The 19704-nt window shown below is 41.7% G+C and overlaps 1 long non-coding RNA gene across 1 annotated transcript; it reads right to left on the bottom strand.

The window, feature by feature from the left end:
- Positions 1-14655: 14655 nt before the first annotated feature.
- Positions 14656-19256, bottom strand: LOC123394113. Its single transcript, XR_006608889.1, has 3 exons — positions 19194-19256; positions 17977-18120; positions 14656-14902 (listed from the first exon to the last, which is right to left on the bottom strand). It is a non-coding gene; the product is annotated as an uncharacterized LOC123394113 (long non-coding RNA).
- Positions 19257-19704: the final 448 nt, after the last annotated feature.

Genomic DNA, 19704 nt, shown 5'->3' on the forward strand with positions numbered 1-19704 from the left:
AAAAAATAGAAATGGAAGGAAAACTTCCAAACTCATTTTATGAGGCCAGCATCACCTTGATCCCAAAACCAGACAAGGATCCCACCAAAAAAGAGAGCTATAGACCGATTTCCTTGATGAACACAGATGCGAAAATACTCAACAAAATACTAGCCAATAGGATTCAACAGTACATTAAAAAGATTATTCACCACGACCAAGTAGGATTTATTCCAGGGCTGCAAGGTTGGTTCAACATCCGCAAATCAGTCAATGTTATACAACACATCAATAAAAGTAAGAACAAGAACCATATGATACTCTCAATAGATGCTGAAAAAGCATTTGACAAAGTACAACATCCCTTCCTGATCAAAACTCTTCAAAGTGTAGGGATAGAGGGCACATACCTCAATATCATCAAAGCCATCTATAAAAAAACCCACCGCAAATATCATTCTCAATGGAGAAAAACTGAAAGCTTTTCCGCTAAGGTCAGGAACACGACAGGGATGTCCATTATCACCACTGCTATTCAACATCGTACTAGAGGTCCTAGCCTCAGCAATCAGACAACAAAAGGAAATTAAAGGCATCCAAATCGGCAAAGAAGAAGTCAAATTATCACTCTTCGCAGATGATATGATACTATATGTGGAAAACCCAAAAGACTCCACTCCAAAACTGCTAGAACTTATACAGGAATTCAGTAAAGTGTCAGGATATAAAATCAATGCACAGAAATCAGTTGCATTTCTCTACACCAACAGCAAGACAGAAGAAAGAGATATTAAGGAGTCAATCCCATTTACAATTGCATCCAAAACCATAAGATACCTAGGAATAAACCTAACCAAAGAGACACAGAATCTATACTCAGAAAACTATAAAGTACTCATGAAAGAAATTGAGGAAGACACAAAGAAATGGAAAAATGTTCCATGCTCCTGGATTGGAAGAATAAATATTGTGAAAATGTCTATGCTACCTAAAGCAATATACACATTTAATGCAATTCCTATCAAAGTACCATCCATCTTTTTCAAAGAAATGGAACAAATAATTCTAAAATTCATATGGAACCAGAAAAGACCTCGAATAGCCAAAGGGATATTGAAAAAGAAAGCCAACGTTGGTGGCATCACAATTCCGGACTTCAAGTTCTATTACAAAGCTGTCATCATCAAGACAGCATGGTACTGGCACAAAAACAGACACATAGATCAATGGAACAGAATAGAGAGCCCAGAAATAGACCCTCAAATCTATGGTCAACTAATCTTCGACAAAGCAGGAAAGAATGTCCAATGGAAAAAAAGACAGCCTTTTCAATAAATGGTGCTGGGAAAATTGGACAGCCACATGCAGAAAAATGAAATTGGACCATTTCCTTACACCACACACAAAAATAGACTCAAAATGGATGAAGGACCTCAATGTACGAAAGGAATCCATCAAAATCCTTGAGGAGAACACGGGCAGCAACCTCTTCGACCTCTGCCGCAGCAACATCTTCCTAGGAACAACGCAAAAGGCAAGGGAAGCAAGGGCAAAAATGAACTATTGGGATTTCATCAAGATCAAAAGCTTTTGCACAGCAAAGGAAACAGTTTAACAAAATCAAAAGACAACTGACAGAATGGGAGAAGATATTTGCAAACGACATATCAGATAAAGGACTAGTGTCCAGAATCTATAAAGAACTTAGCAAACTCAACACCCAAAGAACAAATAATCCAATCAAGAAATGGGCAGAAGACATGAACAGACATTTCTGCAAAGAAGACATCCAGATGGCCAACAGACACATGAAAAAGTGCTCCATATCACTCGGCATCAGGGAAATACAAATCAAAACCACAATGAGATATCACCTCACACCAGTCAGAATGGCTAAAATCAACAAGTCAGGAAATGACAGATGCTGGCGAGGATGCGGAGAAAGGGGAACCCTCCTACACTGTTGGTGGGAATGCAAGCTGGTGCAGCCACTCTGGAAAACAGCATGGAGGTTCCTCAAAATGTTGAAAATAGAAATGCCCTATGACCCAGCAATTGCACTATTGGGTATTTACCCTAAAGATACAAATGTAGTGATCCAAAGGGACACATGCACCCGAATGTTTATAGCAGCAATGTCCACAATAGCCAAACTATGGAAAGAACCTAGATGTCCATCAACAGATGAATGGATCAAGAAGATGTGGTATATATACACAATGGAATACTATGCAGCCATCAAAAGAAATGAAATCTTGCCATTTGCAACAACATGGATGGAACTAGAGCGTATCATGCTTAGTGAAATAAGTCAAGCAGAGAAAGACAACTATCATATGATCTCCCTGATATGAGGAAGTGGTGATGCAACATGGAGGCTTAAGTGGGTAGGAGAATAAATGAAACAAGATGGGATTGGGAGGGAGACAAACCATAAGTGACTCTTAATCTCACAAAACAAACTGAGGGTTGCTGGGGGGAGGGGGTTTGGGAGAAGGGGGTGGGATTATGGACATTGGGGAGGGTATGTGATTTGGTGAGTGCTGTGAAGTGTGTAAACCTGGTGATTCACAGACCTGTACCCCTGGGGATAAAAATATATGTTTATAAAAAATAAAAAAAAAAAAATAAAAAAATAAAACCTTCCAGGACAAACAAAAACTGAAAGAATTTGCAAACACCAAACCAGCTCTACAGGAAATATTGAAAGGGTCTTCTAAGCAAAGTGAGAGCCTACAAGTGGTAGATCAGTAAGGAACAGAGACCATATACAGTAACAGTCACCTTAAGGGAATACAATGGGACTAAATTCATATCTCTCAATAGTTACCCTGAATGTTAATGGGCTAAATGCCCCAATCAAAAGACACAGCGTATCAGAATGGATAAAAAAACAAATCCCATCTATGTGTTGCCTCCAAGAAACTCATTTTAAGCCCAAAGACACCTCCAGATTTAAAGTGAGGGGGTGGAAAAGGATTTACCATGCTAATGGACATCAGAAGAAAGCAGGAGTGGCAATCCTTATATCAGATCAATTAGATTTTAAGCCAAAGACTATAATAAGAGATGAGGAAGGACACTATATCATACTCAAAGGGTCTTTCCAACAAGAAGATCTAACAATTTTAAATATCTATGCCCCCAACGTGGGAGCAGCCAACTATATAAACCAATTAATAACAAAATCAAAGAAACACATCAACAATAATACAATAATAGTAGGGGACTTTAACACTCCCCTCACTGAAATGGACAGATCATCCAAGCAAAAGATAAGCAAGGAAATAAAGGCTTTAAACGACATACTGGACCAGATGGACATCACAGATATATTCAGAACATTTCATCCCAAAGCAACAGAATACACATTCTTCTCTAGTGCACATGGAACATTCTCCAGAATAGATCACATCCTCGGTCCTAAATCAGGACTCAACCAGTGTCAAAAGATTGGGATCATTCCCTGCATATTTTCAGACCACAATGCTCTAAAGCTAGAACTCAACCACAAAAGGAAGTTTGGAAAGAACCCAAATACATGGAGACTAAACAGCATCCTTCTAAAGAATGAATGGGTCAACTGGGAAATTAAAGAAGAATTGAAAAAAATCATGGAAACAAATGATGAAAATACAACGGTTCAAAGTCTGTGGGACACAACAAAGGCAGTCCTGAGAGGAAAATATATAGCTGTACAACCTTCCTCAAGAAACAAGAAAGGTCTCAGGTACACAACCTAACCCTACACCTAAAGGAGCTGGAGAAAGAACAAGAAAGAAACCCTAAGCCCAGCAGGAGAAAAGAAATCATAAAGATCAGAGGAGAAATCAATGAAATAGAAACCAAAAAGACAATAGAGCAAATCAACGAAACTAGGAGCTGGTTCTTTGAAAGAATTAATAAACTTGATAAACCCCTGGCCTGACTCATCAAAAAGAAAAGAGAAAGGACCCAAATAAATAAAATCATGAATGAAAGAGGAGAGATCACAACTAACACCAAAGAAATACAAACTATTATAAGAACATACTATGAGCAACTCTACGCCAATAAATTAGACAATCTGGAAGAAATGGATGCAATCCTAGAAACATATAAACTACCACAACTGAACCAGGAAGAAGTAGAAAGCCTGAACAGACCCATAACCAGTAAGGAGATTGAAACAGTCATTAAAAATCTCCAAACAAAAAAAGCCCTTGGCCAGACGGCTTCCCGGGGGAGTTCTACCAAACATTTAAAGAAGAACTAATTCCTATTCTCCTGAAACTGTTCCAAAAAATAGAAATGGAAGGAAAACTTCCAATCTCATTTTATGAGTCCAGCATCACCTTGATCCCCAAACCAGAGAAGGATCCCATCAAAAAAGAGAGCTATAGACCAATATCCTTGATGAACTCAGATGCGAAAATACTCAACAAAATACTAGCTAATAGGATTCAACAATACATTAAAAAGATTATTCACCATGACAAGTGGGATTTATTCCAGGGCTGCAAGGTTGGTTCAACATCCGCAAATCAGTCAATGTGATACAACACATCAATAAAAGAAAGAACAAGAACCATATGATACTCTCAATAGATGCTGAAAAAGCATTTGACAAAGTACAGCATCCCTTCCTGATCAAAACTCTTCAAAGTGTAGGGATAGAGGGCACATACCTCAATATCATCAAAGCCATCTATGAAAAACCCACCACAAATATCATTCTCAATGGAGAAAAACTGAAAGCTTTTCCGCTAAGGTCAGGAACACGGCAGGGATGTCCATTATCACCACTGCTATTCAACATAGTACTAGAGGTCCTAGCCTCAGCAATCAGACAACAAAAGGAAATTAAAGGCATCCAAATCGGCAAAGAAGCAGTCAAATTATCACTCTTCGCAGATGATATGATACTATATGTGGAAAACCCAAAAGACTCCACTCCAAAACTGCTAGAACTTATACAGGTATTCAGTAAAGTGTCAGGATATAAAATCAATGCACAGAAATCAGTTGCATTTCTCTACACCAACAGCAAGACAGAAGAAAGAGAAATTAAGGAGTCAATCCCATTTATAATTGCACTCAAAACCATAAGATACCTAGGAATAACCCTAACCAAGGAGGCACAGAATCTATACTCAGAGAACTATAAAGAAATTGAGGAAGACACAAAGAAATGGAAAAATGTTCCATGCTCCTGGATTGGAAGAATAAATATTGTGAAAATGTCTATGCTACCTAAAGCAATCTACACATTTAATGCAATTCCTATCAAAGTACCATCCATCTTTTTCAAAGAAATGGAACAAACAATTCTAACATTTATATGGAACCAGAAAAGACCTCAAATAGCCAAAGGAATATTGAAAAAGAAAGCCAACGTTGGTGGCATCACAATTCCGGACTTAAAGCTCTATTACAAAGCTGTCATCATCAAGACAGCATGGTACTGTCACAAAAACAGACACATAGATCAATGGAACAGAATAGAGAGCCCAGAAATAGACCCTCAACTCTACAGTCAACTAATCTTCGACAAAGCAGGAAAGAATGTCCAATGGAAAAAAGACAGCCTTTTCAATAAATGGTTTTGGTAAAACTGGACAGCCACATGCATAAAAATGAAATTGGACCATTTCCTTACACCACACACAAAAATAGACTCAAAATGGATGAAGGACCTCAATGTGCGAAAGGAATCCATCAAAATCCTTGAGGAGAACACAGGCAGCAACCTCTTAGACCTCAGCCGCAGCAACATCTTCCTAGGAACAACGCCAAAGGCAAGGGAAGCAAGGGCAAAAATGAACTATTGGGATTTCATCAAGATCAAAAGCTTTTGCACAGCAAAGGAAACAGTTAACAAAATCAAAAGACAACTGACAGAATGGGAGAAGATATTTGCAAACGACATATCAGATAACGGGCTAGTGTCCAAAATCTATATAGAACTTAGAAAACTCAACACCCAAAGAACAAATAATCCAATCAAGAAATGGGCAGAGGACATGAACAGACATTTCTGCAAAGAAGACATCCAGATGGCCAACAGACACATGAAAAAGTGCTCCATATCACTCGGCATCAGGGAAATACAAATCAAAACCACAATGAGATATCACCTCACACCAGTCAGAATGGCTAAAATAAACAAGTCAGAAAATGACAGATGCTGGCGAGGATGCGGAGAAAGGGGAACCCTCCTACACTGTTGGTGGGAATGCAAGCTGGTGCAGCCACTCTGGAAAACAGCATGGAGGTTCCTCAAAATGTTGAAAATAGAACTGCCCTATGACCCAGCAATTGCACTATTGGGTATTTACCCTAAAGATACAAACGTAGTGATCCAAAGGGGCACGTGCACCCGAATGTTTATAGTAGCAATGTCCACAATAGCCAAACTATGGAAAGAACCTAGATGTCCATCAACAGATGAATGGATCAAGAAGATGTGGTATATATACACAATGGAATACTATGCAGCCATCAAAGGAAATGACATCTTGCCATTTGCGACAACATGGATGGAACTAGAGTGTATCATGCTTAGGGAAATAAGTCAAGCAGAGAAAGGCAACTATCATATGATCTTCCTGATATGAGGAAGTGGTGATGCAACATGGGGGCTTAAGTGGGTAGGAGAAGAATCAATGAAACAAGATGGGAATGGGAGGGAGACAAACCATAAGTGACTCTTAATCTCACAAAACAAACTGATGGTTGCTGGGGGGGAGGGCGGTTGGGAGAAGGGGAGTGGGTTTATGGACACTGGGTAGTGTATGTGCTTTGGTGAGTGCTGTTAAGTGTGTAAACCTGGTGATTCACAGACCTGTACCCCTGGGGATAAAAATATATGTTTATAAAAAATAAAAAAATTAAAAAAAACACCATAAAAAGGCAATACAAAGATTAGTAAAAAGGGGGACTGGGCAATACTTAACTGGGGGAGTACAAATTTAGAGGAGTGAGGAAGACACTAAAAGCATTGTAGTGTTTAATTGTGTACATTAGGGGGTTAGCCAGCAAACACTCTTTCAAGAAACATGAGTAGTATTTTAAAATACATACATGAATTACATAGTGACTTTATATCAAATCAACGTGTAAGTATTTATGGAAAGTACCTGTTCTCATGCAGCTTGCATTGCACATTTGGAACATGCCCGATGCTCAAATATGAGAGAAGACTCTGTGGTTTTAGAAAGTTTTTTTTTTTAACTTTTTAATACAAAATAACAAGCATTCCATTTTGCACCATTAAACAATACAGCAAGGATTTTTCTTCCTGTCCCTTTTAGTGCTTCAAAATCTTTTACGTTTTAAGTACAGCTCCCAGATAAATTCTTTATTTAGTTTTGAAGGAAGTGGTTCCTCTGCAGAGCTCTAAAATCCATCATAAACATAAAGGTTTAAAAACCTGTCTGGGTGAGAGGTGTACCATATTTGGCAGGTGATAGAGAGCAAAACAACGTTCTAATGCTCCTGCTGCTTCTTTTTTTTTTTTTTTTTTTTTTTTTTTTTTTTACTTCATAGGACAACTTTTATTTTTAACTCATTCCCACTATTCTGGTTCATTTTTTTTTTATATAGATAATTTTTTAACCTATTTACTATCACAGTGAGCTGTCCAGTACATCAAATTCCATAATAACCTTCTAACCTGAACTTTTTGATACATACACCTGTGTTTTTCTTTTGCATTTCTATTTTTTGAATATATTTTTTTAAATTTTAGTTTAGTTTAGTATAGTTTATTCCTTTTCATTTTTATTTTCTAATATTCATATAGAGTTAAACTTCAAAGTAATCCCCTTTCCCCAATCAATACTACCCCTATAGGTAAACCAATTCTTAATCCCCCTTTATCTTAGGAAAGTTGAGTCCTTCAACAAAGATATCAAGATACATGCAGGAAGTTTCAAAGCAACCTTCCTCGCCCACACTGAGAATTTATAACCACTCTCCCATCTTTTTCTTCCACCACTGCTGCTTCTCAATGCTCACAGCGGTGCTGGTTATAGGGGGCTGGAAAGATTGAACACCCTGATGCACGGTTTGTGGGCTTACTGTCTATTCTTACAGAGGATTTTATACTTTCTTCTTGGGTTATCAAGTTATCTTCACCATGGCCTCAAACTTATTTTGGAAAGAAACAACCATAAAATGCAAAACGGGAGTAAGAGCAAGGATGGCTTCCAGCCACGATTAGAAGGAGGACTCACAACTGACAGGCCTAAGTGCTGGTGGCTCAGACTTTTCACATGGATACCTCAGAATGGACATTTGTTACCCTCAGGAGCTCCCCCTCCCTGGCTGCATGGATTCTGGACAGACTCGGTCAAAGTTCTACCAAACAAGCAAACCCGCCGTCTCCTGCAGTTGGGGTGATGGCCTGGTGTTGTCTTGGTAAAGTTCACCACGAGGTAGTGAGTGAGTGTCAGTAGCCATTAAGTTCCTCTCTTGCTTTGGTGTAGGTAACGGGGTCCTTGTGCCTAGACAGTGGGTAACAGGACCCTTCCTGAACGTTTAGGGCAACAGAACAGCTGGGAATCTTGGGGAAATACAGATTGTGGCTCAGGAAGTCAGGAGAGTTATATCTGCATCTGTGACAAGCTTGAAAGTGGTGCTGCCATGGGTGGCTCCCGGGCCACACCAGAGGACCTGGGCCCCTCAGGGAGGAGAGCGGCTGACAAAAAGACCGCCCATGTGCAACAAGGAAACTGTTGCATAAAAACACCTTAAGGAAAGGTTCTAAGGGTTATCTGGCCTTCCGAAAATACTCTACAGTGAAGCACAAAAGGTAGGACAGAGAGTGAGGACCCTAAGAGTGGCCTGCACAGAGTCACCTGGAGTTTCCCTGGGTGTCAGAGCCAGAGAAAGCAGATCTCTAGGGATGGAGACAGGCTCTAGCATTCTGGAAGCTTTCTAGGTGACTGAAGTGAAAACAAGTGCTAAATTCAAAACCAATCTTAGCAAATGCACATTAAAACAAGGCCCCCCATAGACTTGCATTTTAGGCCATAATTTACCATCTTTGTCCGGGGCACCTGGGTGGCACAGTAGACTAAGCACCCTATTCTTGGTTTTGGCTCAGGTCATGATCTTAGGGTGATGAGATCGAGCCCCATGTCGGGCTCCACATTCAATGGAGAATCTGCTTGGGATTCTCTCTCCCTCTCCCTCTGTCACTACCACTCATGCTCTCTCTCTAAAATAAGTAAATAAATCCTTAAGAAGAATTTACTGTCTTTGCTCAACATTTTCATTGACTAAACTGAAAGAGAAACCTCACTCTTCACTATTAACCTTCATTTAAAATTGCCAGTTGTCTCAGAAGGCAGGAGCTGGAAAGACAAGGATGGTTTGGTTGCCAGCACTGCCGGTTCCTTTCACTTACCGCCCAAATAATAGGTGTCCCCTGAATCAATCTGCCCACGCAGGGAGTGAGACACAGAGGCTGCCTCACCATCCACCATCACGCTCAGGTGATTTTCTTTCAACAAGAAGGACACTGAATGCCACTGCCCATCACTTAATCTGGCACGTGGAAGTAAACAAAATTGGGTAAGAAATTCCTAAAAAACCCTATAGATGCAGCTACGCAGAGCCATGCTTGAAAACAAACAATACAATCACAATCTTAGACACCCTACAAAACTTCACCTGACGTTTGAATTCACCCGAAACCCCCCAGGTTATTTAGCTGGCTGGGCAATGGAGACTGACCACAGAGGGCATCTGGGCCTCTCAGAGAGAAAAGGAGAGGCTTGGGACATATGTGGCTTGGGGGTTTCTTAACAGGCAAAGAGATCATGTGGTATCCTGGTCATGTTTCTCTAGGAGGAAGGGATTACCTGTGGAGTGAGGCTCATTGAGTAAATATGTGGTTCCAGAGGGCCCTTGCCTCTGACCTCCCGCAGTCATAGATTGCTCAGTCACATTCTAACACAAATTATATTCTAGCAAAAATTACTGTGATCAGTTAAGTGTATTAAGACATATGTGCACACGGCAATGGCTGTGTTTCACTTTCTCATTGCTCGGATAAATCAGAAAAGTACAGGGAGAAAAAAAGAGAAAAGAAAGAAAGCTGAATTGAGAGGGGGAGGAAGAATCAAGAGTGGACAGTCTAAACATTCTGCCTTGGACAGCACAATCTTAGTTTCTCCCAGTGCTACGGTTTTAACAGACTAACACAACAGGATCCTGAACGAGCTTGAAATGATCAAATATCCTAGTCCCCTGGCACAGGGCGTACTTCCCCGTCTTCTAGTTCGTTAGTATTTTAGGATGTTGAGAAGGGTAATATTTTCCGAAATTGTTGTTATAAAAACAAAATCTCATCCCTACTATAACATATTATTATTATATATAATCTTGGTAGACTATTTGGAAAAATATATCATATATATTGATGTAACTCTTTATAAAAAATGTATCAGCAACTTAAGTATTACTACAACATGAAAATTCATTGAACAGAATGTAACGTTTAGAAAGCATCACATTAAAGTGTGTGTGTGTGTGTGTGTGTGTGTGTGCATATTCAATTACTGTCTAAAAATGGACAAAAACTAGTAGGTAATATTTTTAAATGTTAACATTAACTTTGGATGAGGGAATTGTGTTTGCCTTCATGCCCATATTCCACTGGCCAAATTTAGTCATTCGTTCAAAAGCAAGGGACTCCTCCCCTCCACAGGGAGGCCATGGCCCCAGAGACACCTGCTGCTCTGAAGGAGCACAGTGAACAATTGGAATATTTAGAAATTGTCTTGCCCAACAGGGAAAAAGGTCATAAACAAATGCTTCAGCTCATTGAAAAACAACAAAGTGAGACTCTTTTGATGTCTTTGATGTCTTGCCCAAGCTTGCACATGATCCTGCCTGACTCTAATTTGATTGTCTTGGGGAACTGTCCTGATAGATTAGCCTATACCTCTTGCAAATGAGAAAGGTGCTGACTGCTTAGAGCCCTCTAAGTTTGGAAGTCAACCTGCAAGGGTCAGAAGTTATTTTCTAGCTCATGGGGGATCAGCCCCAAAGAAAATACGGCCATGTTTCTGGTGGAAAGTTAACCAGGCATATTTAATTTAGTATCAGAGTTTGGCCCAAGGAACCCAATCAACCCCGTAAATCCATGTCCCTCCAATGCTCGTTAATATGTCAATGATACTGCAATTAAAAATGAAAATACATCTTTTTTTGTCTTGGCTTCATTTCTCATCAGTGATGTTGACATGGATTCAAGACCCATGTGCATGGGAAATATGTTTCTGGCCTGACCCAGAAGGTCATAGACCCTACTGTAAAAATCACGATGCCTCCGCTCCTCTCAGACTGTGAAATAGGAGCGATGGTACTTCCCAGCACTCCCTTTCAGGGACTTTAGCTCTTTGCCATGTACACCCATCTCTCACTTTCTGTGTCACATTTGTGAATCCAGAACTGTTGCAAAGACCCCACATAGGATAGGTTCATGAGCAATGATGAGAAAGCTGACACAGAATCCAGAAGATTGCGGTTAGATACTCAAGACCTACATTATGACACTGGTCCTAAAGGAAATCCACCAGCCCTGGAGCTGAAGGAATCCACAAACAAGAATCTGGGCGTGTCCCTTCCACTCTTGTCATTCAGTATTTATTTTAAAGTTTACCTAACTATCTGTCAGGAAAGAACCACATCCACTTAAAATCTGATGTTAATGGGGCACCTGAGTGGCTCAGTGGGTTAAGCCTCTGCCTTTGGCTCAGGTCATGATCCCAGGGTCCTGGGATTGAGCCCCACATCGGGCTCTCTGTTCAGTGGTGAGCCTGCTTCCCCCCACCCCCAGCCTGCCTCTCTGCCTACTTGTGATCTCTGTCTGCCAAATAAATAAATAAAATCTGATGTTAAAATTCCCTCCTGTCCTCTCCCTGCCCCCTCCATTTACCCATCTATTTAGGACATAGAGTTTTTTTTTTCCTGGGAGAACTTGCAGAAAACACTCCAGAATATCTTCTTGAATGGGTAATAGATGCTATTTACCTCTATAATAAAAGACTGTTTTTAATAAAATTCGGTATTCTCATTTAAAAGTGAAATGCCTGCTTTTATGATCATTCTGTTTCTCCCCATTATAATTCTCACCCTTTGTGTTTCTTTTGTGTGTCTTCTACCACTTCTGACAGAAGGATGGCCTGTCTCCCCGACAGCACTACAGTCAAAGGATGGATAGAGAAGGGAGGGACAGGGGCATTTTTATTTGTGCTACTGGGAACACGATGCTTATTCTCCCACCCACCCCCCAACTCCACAAAGGCTTCAGTCTGGGGGGCCAGGGATGGTCTAGGGACTAGTTCTGGAATAATGAGAACTAAAGATTTTGGAGTGACAGCTGACTAGCAGGCACTGGGCTCATGGTCTGTAGCTCAACATCATTGTTTCTACCATTGGTCACACTAGTGTCACTCCAACAAGGAGGACCCGAGGCTTGGGGAGAACATGGGTGGCACTTTTTGAGCTCATCAGGCCTAGCAGCACAAAGGAGGGTCTGGAAATGGACCTGGGAGGCAAGTCTTCTCACACACCCCTCCCACCAGCTTGTGTCAAGTCCAACCTGATCACAGAGAACACTGCCCTGGGCAGTCAAGTCCCTTTGGGAAAGGGTGGACTTTATCTTTTCCTACAGAAAGGGAACGCATGTTCCCCTTCCCCTCACTGACCTTCTGTTCCCACCACGCTCCGCTGGCCCAGCTCCACAAGCACACAGACACTAGATTGTACACTCTGGACCTTTCTAGATCCCTTCACAAACACAGTGAGGTAACTATTTGGAAAAACGACCCAAAACCTGGAAGCATGATAAATGGTAACTGGATGTCCTTTCCTGGCATTTGGCATGATTACGACTCACTCAGCCTTTAAACTTTGGTTCTTGGTTTGGTAGGTGCTTTCGCACTTCATCCAAGGGTTGGAGTGAAAACCAGTTGCCATCTGCTTCCTCTTGCTCACTTTCTGTGCTTTGCAGACACCGCGCCTTTCTCCAGCTGAAGGCTTGTGGCCCGCTGCCCAGACCGCGTCTCTCAGGGACATTTTTCGAACAGCATCTGCTCATTCTCTGTCTCTGTGTCACGATCCTTCAAACTTTTTTTTATCACTGTGACATTTGTGATGCTGATCTGTGATCTGTGATTACAACTCGCTGAAGGCTCATGTGACACCATTTCTTAGCAATAGCGTATTTTTTTAAAATTAAGGCACATATATTGTTTTTCCAGACGTAAAACTCCTGCACATTTAGAAGACCATGGTATACTGCAGATGTAACTTTTATATGCATGGGGAAGCAAAAAAAAATCCATTTTGTTTGCTTTATTGCAATATTTGTTGTACTGGGGTGGTCTGGAACCAGACCTGAGTATCTCAGAGGCAGGCCTGTATTTCAAAGGTTAAAAAAAAAAAAAAAAAAAAGAAAAAAAACCTCAAATGCTTCTCTTTATTTGTTTTTTAAAGATTTTGTTTATTTATTTGACAGAGATCACAAGTAGACAGAGAGGCAGGCAGAGAGAGGGGGAAGCGTACTCCCTGCTGAGCAGAAAGCCCTATGTGGGGCTCTATCCCAGGACCCTGGGACCACGACCTGAGCCAAAGGCAGAGGTTTCAACCCACTGAGCCACCCAGGTGCCCCACCCCTCAGATGCTTCTTTAAAAAGCAGCAAGAAAAATGCACCTCTGGTTTGCTTCTAAAAATTAATGTGTTACCCAGTGAAAGCTTAAAAAATCAATTCAATAAAATATTTCTATAATATTTCAGTGCCAGCCTTCAAAAAAAGTTAAATAACTACTCCAAGTATGTTGGAAGGGAGAACGGTGTGTACTCACGTGAAGCAACAGCAAAGCACCATCTCTTCATTAATAAGACACGCAGCTTGTAAATCTACACAAACCAAGAGTGAAGCAATTTCCAAAATCTGACTTGGTTGTGCCCATCTGCTGAGTTTCCACAAGGAAACTCCCTACACCATTGGTCAGATTTTTTTTTTATTTATAAAGAGAAACAAAGAGCTACGTTTCATTCCTGGCTTTCCATCCTGACCTGGTAATCTGGGTCAGGCAAAGTGCTCCTTCTGTAGTCAACACTCGTGGAATGACACCTACCTAGCTTTACATTTTAACCAGCACTCTAACACAAAAGAGTCCCCAGACTCTGAGGATAACACAACCCCAGAAGGGAGTTTAGAAACGTGGGTCCTTCTTGGAAGCCGAGCAGAACATTCACCCACAGTTATAAGAAGCCTTATCCAAAACAGGGATTCCCAAAGGAACAGAAAATCCAGGAAAAATCGTAACTTCAAATATGACTGGTGTGTGTATAGGCTCAAAATACGGTATAAGGAACCTCTTTTTGCAGGACTCTGACTTAGGATACTGTTCTCCAGTGTTTCAAGTGGACTGCCAACTCCACATCATCAGTTGATAGCAAGGTTATTTTTTAAACTTTTTGAGAGGTATATGTGATCTGCAGCTAACTTCGGCTTACACTGACTCACATACCAACAGCCTGGAGGAATCTAGTTCAAAGGTAAGTGAACTCTAATTCCCTCTAGAAGGATTATGAGTATCTTACTGATTCAGTCATTCATTCAGTGCAGAGGTGACAGAAGGACCGTGCAGTCACAGCAAATACCTATTACCTGCTGTGATGTCCCTCGCCGGGTGTTCCGGCTGGGAGAGACTCAGCCCGAGTTTTCCATCATTAAGAACGAGGACGAGAGCCACTGGCCCGTGTGGTCAGCAGCAGCCCTGCCCTGTTCCACGTTTGGAATTGGAAAGCGACTGACACCTTGTCCTCTCCAATGGTGCCTGGCAGAGCCATGTAACTCCTGGAGCTCAGAAAAGTCATGGGCACAATTTGTGGGTGTGAGCATGAGAAGGACACATTTCCCTGTAAATACAGTGGAAAAAGTTTTAGGAAGGGGCAGAAGGGATGCTTTCATGAGCAGCGAGCTTTCCAAGAGGTGCAGTTTCCTATCAACCTTCCAGCAATTGAGGACTTAAGAACTAGGCTTCCCCATCCAGCTGCAATCCAGATTTACCTGACAGGTCCCTCAAACTGTGACACTGCCCTGGCTGGACAAACCTCTTTCTGAGGCTTTCAGGGCAGTTCTGTCTCCTCTATTTCTGGGCATTGGCAAAGGAAACTTGAGACATGTCTTTCCCAGGCCTTGCGCTGGGTACAGGCCACAACAGAGGAGACAGATTTCTTATACCTCAAGGCACTGGCTTTTTACATGCGGCATGAAGCCCAGCACCACAGATAGCAGCTCCAGGAACCTTCCTGCACTCCGCTTGGCTGTGTAAATGCTTACACACCCATTACTCAGGGGACTCAAACATCTGGCTCAGGCAGGCCATGAGCTTCGGCCCGTCTGAGGCAGGGGTATGGCCGGCCTGAGCAGGCTGCCTGCCTCTTAGAGGCTCCCATGGGCTGTGACAATCAGCACACTCTCCCCAGCCTGACCTCTGACCTGCCAGCTGCCTGTTGTTTTTATTTCATTCTATTTTACTAAAAAACACACCTTTGAGCTTTACATTATATCTACTGCTCCAGGAGCAAACTTACCTTTAATCATAGTGTTTGGGAGGAAGGAACTTAAGTTCTTAAAAAAACTCCAATTAAGTGGGGCACCTGGGGAGCTCAGTGTGTTAAGCCTCTGCCTTCACCTCAGGTCATGATCTCGGGGTCCTGGGATCAAGGACTCAGTAGGGAGTCTGCTTCTCCCTCTTCCTCTATCTCCCCCCCCCCATGTGTGCTCTCTCTCTCTCTCAAGTAAATAAATTCTTTTAAAAAATTTTAGATAAATTTTCATAAATTCCAGAGGAATATGTGCCCAAACATTGCCCTTCCTCTCAAAAATATATACCTTAAAAGCACTGTAATCAAGTCAGTACAGCATTGGTATGGAGTAGACACAGCAGTGGAGCCCAGTGACTGACCCACTGAAAGATCTGAGACCACAGGTACAGCCAGTACATGGTGGGTGGTAAGATTCAATCCTGTGTGCGGAGGTTGGGTCTGATCACTAAACAGCTCAGGCATGAATGGGAACCCGCGAGACCTAAAATAACTACTGATCTGCACAGAGTAAAGCCCAGACAGAAGACTTTTTTTTTTTCAATTTTAAAGTAAATAAGTAAATGAAACTACATTAAAACTTTTTACAGGAAAATCCTTGAGACTGTATCTAGAGTTTAGGGTTTCAGAAGTATTTCAAAGCAGGAACAAATACTACAAAGCTATTCAAAAAATACACCGAGACATTGGCTATGTACCAATAAAGGCATTTATATACTCAACATGGCCCATAACATTTAATATAAAAGATATGATATATTATATATAATTATATAATATATTATATATAATTATATAATATTATATAATTATATAATATATAATATAATATAACATGATCTTATATTTCATAGAAAATTGGTTAATCTGAGAAAACATTTGAATCATGAATGACATAGGGAGATCTATCAACCTTAAAACTCTCTTATAAATTGGGGCACCTGGGTGGCTCAGTCAGCTGAGTGACCGACTCTTGATTTCAGCTCAGGTCATGGTCTCAGGGTCCTGGGATTGAGTCCCATGTAGGGCTCCGAGCTCAGTAGGGGGTCTGCTTGAGAGGTGTTCTCTCATTCTCTCCCTCATGCTCTCTCTCTAAAATAAACAAACCTTAAAAAAAAAAGCATTCCCACAGTTTTCACTGAGTTGGAAAATGGAGATGGAGAAAAGGACACATAAAACAATCCCATTTCTATAAACGACGCTCGATATGGAGGCATCAATATTCACAAAGATGGGTGCACTGATTTTAGAGGATTCGGTTCTAAGGAACCAAATGTGGAAGGACAGATGCTAGCTCAGTAACACTCTAGTCCAGGGAACGGCCTGCAGCCGCGTGAAGGGACGGAAGCCTGACAACAGTCCAACCCGTCTGAGGGGTCCACCTGCTTTGAGATAACATGCTCCTTACTCACTGACCTAAGTCCCCAGATCCACAGAAGACAGACCCCTGGCCTTGGGGTGAGAAGGTCCCAAATGTGCCCAGTCGCCTGTTCGATGCCACATCCACCTTCTGAAGAGTCAAGCAAGTTTTCTGGCAAATCTTTTTTTTTCTTAGGTCACAGGACTGATTTTACTAACCTCCCTTTGTGTATCTGTGGGCCTTGGCCTCCCTTTGCAGAACAATGGGGTGCCCATGAACATCAGCAAACAGGCATCAGACCCCCGAAGCATAGACCCTGAGCACGAAGATGGGGTTTGTGGCCGGCACAACCACAGAGTCTGCCCGGGATGGAGAGATGCAGCAGACCACTCCCACCCTTCACTGACCCACTCCTAACCCCTCTGCAAATCGCTGGCCTGGGTAGAAACCCAGCAGTTGGCTTCTGCACAAGAGTCCACCTTCTCCCCAAGTTCCTGGCCTCAAATTAAATTAAGCTCAAATTCCTTTCCAATCCAAATTCATCTCTCGAGTACTGGCCTTTTGAGCGAGTGACAGGCACTGAGCTAGGAGTTCAGTAACAGGAGAAAGGAGCAAGAGGAAATCAATCCCAACAGAGACCCTTCCCCAAAAAGTCTTTATTCAGATGCACCATGACACATTTGTGAAAGTGTGCATCTGTTTCCACACACCTGTAAAAATTAAGAAGCCTGTGATGGGGATAGAGGAGGGCACTTGTGAGGAGCCCAGGTGGCGCAGGGAATTGCTGAATCCCTGAACTGCACACCGGAAGCTCATACTACACTGTATGTGAGTGACTAGAACTAAAATTTTAAAAAGTTAATTTTAAAAATCAAGTTAATATTTAGTGAATTAAGTCAAATACAAACTAAAAGGTGTACATGATTGGCACTTTCCCTGCCTTTAGAAGAGGCACATTCTAGACTGGGTCCATCAGACAAGCTGCAGTTCCCTGCTCTGTTGACCTCGTGTGTAACTCTCTTACCATGACAAGGATCTGCGGTGTGTGTTTCTTGGACAAATCAATGAGATCCACTCCATTATAGTAGAGATTTTCAAAGCAACCATGAAAGTCTTTTTGTGGGAATGCCACTGATTTTCCGTGTCCAGGAATCCCCCCAAAGCTGATCTTAGAAAGAAAAAAAGGACATAAGTAATATTGTTTAATGATTTTCTGATTGCCTAAAACACGTATTCTCAGCAGTTATAGGATAATTGCCTCCAATCTATCTGGCATTATTTTAACATTAACATGTTAATTTCAGGTGAATTTTTAGACATAGATGTACCAATTCTTTCTTTATTAAATTTAGATAAGTAAGTTAAATACCCCTTCTCACAATTTGCTACTCAAAGGGCTATGTCACTTCAGCTGATGGGGAATGTTGTTTGTTCATTTCCACAGTCACTCTTGATCTGGGTGACAAGGCGGCTAACCATGATAACATTCTACTTTACAACCTTTCTAGAACACAGCTTCAGGCTCCAAGTCTTTGCCAGGACACTGCTGATGGGTTAGACTAATGAAGGCATCGATAATCTCATTCAGGACCAGGCTCTGCAGCTGGCCTCCTTGGCTGAGGCCACTTACACTAAATGAATGTTGAAATAATCCCCTTTGCTCTGATAAATGTGCTGAGCAGAACTTGCAGAACAAAAGGTGTTCTCCAGTGCCAGTTAGATACGTGCGGGCAAAATGCCAGGGATGCGTTAAGCCTTTAAATGTCCCTAGAAACAGTATTTTGATTTGCCTGACCATGGCTCTCTTGTTCCTTGAAAAAGCAGGTTGGAATGTAAGGTGCTTACTTCTCCAAGCACCCTGGATTGCTAATTCTGTTTACAATTTCCCTAAAACACAGAGATCTCCTAAGGAATAGGTCACAGCCAACACCAGAGATAACATGGAAAGCCGTCTGGTCACATGTATTTTACTGTGCCACCTGTCATACTGATAGCTCTTCATCCACACACTTTCCGAATTCAACAACTACTTCCTCCCAGGGGAGAACTCACACCTATGAGTGATAAAACATCTCAACAATGCACGTGGGTCTCTCTCTGGGCTGACATCACCCGTGAGAAACATTTCACCAGAATTCCAAATTACTAGCAATGGGAATTTCTGTGTAGAGATATTTTCTTAAAAGGTTATGTTGCGTTTAAATAACAAAATCTGTAATACTTGAAAAGAAATGTTCATACCTTATAATCAAGATCCAAGTAGTCGCACTTGCCCTCAGCCTGGAAATGCTGACTGTGCCTGTCCACGGTGAAGTGGACATGGGTGTTTCTGAGCTCGATAAGGACAGAATGCCAGTGCTCATCATCCAGCAGGCTGCCCAGGGTGAGGGTCGCATGGGCATCAGAGGAGGGCAGGTTAGCATGGCCTACAAGGACAGGCGAAGCAAATGAACCATCAATCCAACCCGGTACCATGGCTGCTGTGTGGGAGGCCAACTCAGTACCATGGCTGCCATGTGCGAGGCCAACTCAATGCCATGGCTGCCCTGTGGGAGGTCAACATGTCCCCCAGTCACTTTCCTTGCACACTTCTATCCAGATAACTGGTCAACTGCCTTTACCTCAGCCTCATATACAACCTTCTCTCACTCAGGAATGATTTCTTCTACCTTTCTTGTGTTTATTATTGTTAATTATTGCATTTTTTGTTTTCTTGGAAGTATCTTCTTCCAAGAACCTCATGAAGCACATG

The sequence above is a fragment of the Mustela putorius genome, unplaced genomic scaffold (assembly GCF_011764305.1).
Source record: "Mustela putorius furo isolate JIRA1106 unplaced genomic scaffold, ASM1176430v1.1 tig00001492_pilon_pilon_pilon, whole genome shotgun sequence".
NCBI classification, from domain to species: domain Eukaryota; kingdom Metazoa; phylum Chordata; class Mammalia; order Carnivora; family Mustelidae; genus Mustela; species Mustela putorius.